This window comes from Kogia breviceps, chromosome 9, assembly GCF_026419965.1.
Source record: "Kogia breviceps isolate mKogBre1 chromosome 9, mKogBre1 haplotype 1, whole genome shotgun sequence".
Lineage (NCBI taxonomy): Eukaryota > Metazoa > Chordata > Mammalia > Artiodactyla > Physeteridae > Kogia > Kogia breviceps.
Window position 1 is genome coordinate 110447361 of NC_081318.1, and position 4100 is coordinate 110451460.

The 4100-nt window shown below is 32.9% G+C and overlaps 1 non-coding gene across 1 annotated transcript; it reads left to right on the forward strand.

Moving 5' to 3' along the window:
• Positions 1–237: 237 nt before the first annotated feature.
• TRNAR-CCU (transfer RNA arginine (anticodon CCU)) lies at positions 238–310 on the forward strand. The gene has a single exon. It is a non-coding gene; the product is annotated as a tRNA-Arg (tRNA).
• The last annotated feature ends 3790 nt before the right edge of the window (positions 311–4100 follow it).

Genomic DNA, 4100 nt, shown 5'->3' on the forward strand with positions numbered 1-4100 from the left:
AGAAACAATCAAAAGGAGAATTAGGCCTACTATTTTGTTTTACACATCATTCTGAAACATAATAACTCTTGAGTAAAAATAAGTTAGATAAATAAAGTTAAATTTCAACATTAAATAACTGCAAGTAAAAGATGGACAGAAAAAAGTACAATGATTTTTTTGTTTTACTAGTTTTGCCTTTAGAGGAGTTAACAAGCAAGCTTTTTTCTTAATTAAAAAATAGCTTTATATAGGACTTCCCTGGTGGCCCAGTGGATAAGACTCTGCACTCCTAATGCAGGGGGTCTGGGTTCGATCCCTGGTCAGGGAACTAGATCTCACACACATGCTGCAACTAAGGGTTTGCATGCCACAACTAAAGAGCCTGCCTGCTGCAACTAAGGAGTCTGGCTTCCACAACTAATACCCGGTGCAACCAAATAAATAAATATATATTTTAAAAATAGCTTTATAATTTTTTGCTAATAAAATAATGCATGCCCATAATTTTTTAAAATACTAAAGAATATATAGACACCTGAAAGCATAAAACCACACATTTTAGTGAATTTCATTCTGTCTTCTTTCTATTTCTACACACACACACACACACACATACATGGCCATACAATTTTAAATAAATGGGATCATACCTTCAGATTATATACATATATATGTATATACATATACACATATGTGTATATATATATATATACAAATTTTAACATATTTTCACATAGAAACACATAAACCTGTAAGATCCTTTTCAGTGCAAATAATTCTATAGTTTGAATATATACTAATTTTCTCAAGTAGTCATAAATAAAATTACATTAAAATTGTTTAAAGATTTTGTATGTTCAAACTATGCTTTGTTGAACATCTTCATGCATGCATCTTTGTGAACTTCTCTGATTATGCATTTAGGATAAATTCAAAGAAGTGAAATGTCTGGAGCAAAGTAACATACACCTCATTTTGATAGAAATTATTATTTTCTTTTGAAATGCGGAGCCACTTTTTGCCCTCATTAGTAGTGCTTAAGAGAGCTTGTCTCCACATAACTTTGCCAAACAGATCATTTTATATCATTTTCTTCTTTACCCATTATTTTATAGATGCAAAGTATTATTTTATTCGTATGTCATTTTCTTGAATTACTAGTTGTAACCATTTTTTGTAAGTTAAGAGAATATTCTGGTTCTTTAATGAATTGACAGTCCATGCCTTTTGGCAATAATCTTATTGGTATAGTTCTCTTTGTGTATGGCATTGTATCTATGAAGAATATTAATCTATTGTGAAATTACCTAATAAAATAAGTAAGTCTAGTAATCAGAGGTATTCCTACATTGGTGAGACTGTGCAAATTACAAAATTTTCTGCAGTTTGATTTAGTAATATGTAACAGAGTCTTAAACATATGCATTCTAGGGTGACACCTGTAAATCTACTTAAATGAATGTATCCTAAACATTTTCAAAGATCCATGTAAAAACTACATGAAAGAGATATTCATGGAAGTTATAATTAGAAATGAAAGGTTAAGGGATTTGTGCATAAATACTGCAGTTTTTTGTTACTACTTAAAATGTTATTTTATAAAATTTTTATATTCCAATTGTCCCTTGTTGACATATGGAAAAGCGTATTAATCTCATATCTTGTTACTTGGTATGATTGATTATTATTTCTAGGAGATTTTATTAGATTCTTTGTGCTTTCCTACCTAAACAATCATGTCATCTGCAATTAAGGACAGTTTTATTAATTTCTTTCAATCTATATATTAATTTTTGTTTTGTTATCTTGTCTTATTGCACTAGATAGAACTTTCAGTTTGATATCGAATGAGAATGGAAAGAGAGGGCATTCTTGCCTTGTTCCCTATCCTATAAAGGAAGAGTTGATCTCTCACCACTAATTAAGCATGATATTAATTGTAGTTTTTTCATATATATTCTTTATTTTGCTAAGGAACTTTCCTTCTACTTCCATTTTTGAGATTTCTTTTACCATAATCAGTGTAGAATTTTGTCAACTGCTTTTTCTCCATTTATTGATACGATCTTATTGTTTTTTAAAATCTGTTAATATGACAAAATATGTAGATTGTTTTATGAATGTATCTGATCTATATATTGAAAACTAAAAACTGATTAAAGAAATCAAAAGGATCTACTGTAAATGGAGAGCTATTTCACATTCAGGGGTTTGAAAACACACCGTTAACTTTTCTGAACTTGATCTATAGATTTAATATAATGCCAATTAAAAAATCCAAGTTTTTAAATATATCTGTGTCTATTCTGTGTGTGTGAAACCAATTCCAAAATTTATACTGAAAGTCAAAGGACAGAATAGACAAAACAAAACCAAGAAACAAAGTTGGAGGACTCCAACTGCCCAATTGCAAGATTTTGTACAAAGATTCTATAATCAAGACAGTGTAGTATTGGGAAAAGAACACATACATAGAGCAGTAGAACTGTATAGAGAGCCAAGAATTCAAGTTATACAAATATAGACACTGATTTTTAACAAAGGAGCAAGCCAGTTCAATAGAGATATTGTATTTTTAACAAATAATTCCAGAACAACTAGGCATCTATATGCAACAACTGAATCTAGACACAGACTTTACACAACAAATAACTCAAAATGGACTATCGATTTAAATGTAAGATGCAACCCTATACAACTTCTAGGAGAACACCTCTGCCGCCTTAGATTTGCTGAGGAGACTTGCACAAGAACAAAGGGTGACTCATGAAAGGAAAAATAGATAAGTTGGACTTTGCTAACATTGGAAACAAAACAAAACAAAGCAAAAAAACAAAAAAAACCTGCTGTGTGAAAGTCACTCTTAGGAGAATGAAAAGACCGTCTACCATTTCATCTACATGAAAATGCTTGTAAAGTACATGTATGATAAAAGATTTGTACCCAAAATACGCACAATGAAGAACATTAAAGACTCAAGAATTCAAAAATAAGAAAATGAATAATTTAAAATAGACAAAATTTATATAGACATTTCACCAAATAAAATATACAGGAAGCAAATAACCATATGGGAAGATGACCCACACCATTTTTATGAGGGACGTGCAATTAAAATAAAAGTGAGTTTTCATTACATAACTATTAAAATGGCTAAAATTCAAACTGACACTACCAAATGCTGATGAGGTTGCAGAACCATAGGAATTCTCTCTCTTTTTTTTTTTTTCCAATACGCGGGCCTCTCATTGTTGTGGCCTCTCCCGTAGCGGAGCAGAGGCTCCCGACGCGCAGGCTCAGTAGTTGTGGCTCACGGGCTTAGTTGTTCCGCGGCATGTGGGATCTTCCCAGACAGGGGCACGAACCCGCGTCCCCTGCATCGGCAGGCGGACTCTCAACCGCTGCGCCACCAGGGAAGTCCGGAATTCTCATTTAATATTGGTGTTCATGCAAAGTGATTTAGTCATTTAGGTTTGACAGTTGTTTTCAAAACTGAATACACACCTTCCATAAGATCCAACACAGGCGCGCCTTCATATTTCACTAACTGATTTGATAGTTTCTGCTGCTCAAAGACCTGCACACAGATTATAGTAGCTTTACTGATAGTTATCAAAAACTGGAAGTAACCTGGATGCTGGATACTTTTCAATAGGTGAATGGATAAACAAATTGTGGTGCATGAGTAAAAGGGAATACTATTCAACGATTAAAAAGAATGAGCTGTCAAGCCATGCAAAATTGTGAGTGAATTTATTTGGCATATTGCCAAATAAAAGAAGCCGTGCTAGAAAAGTCTATACTATATGATTCCATTTATATGACATCCTGGAAAAGGGAAAACAGCAAAAAGATCAATAGTGCCAGCGTTTGCCAAGGTGAATAGGTGAAGCACAGGGAATTTTTTAGGGCGGTGAAACTATTCTGTGGGACACTCTAATGGTGGATATATGACACTATACATTTACCAAGCCCCAGAGAACCTTCCATCAGAATGAATAAATCTGAAGGTATGAATTTTCTAAAAAATTATTTAGGAGATTGGGCAAGCCTAGGATGAATGCAGACTGTGACAATGACTATAGCTGCATTATAAATACCTGGAATAACCTCATTGG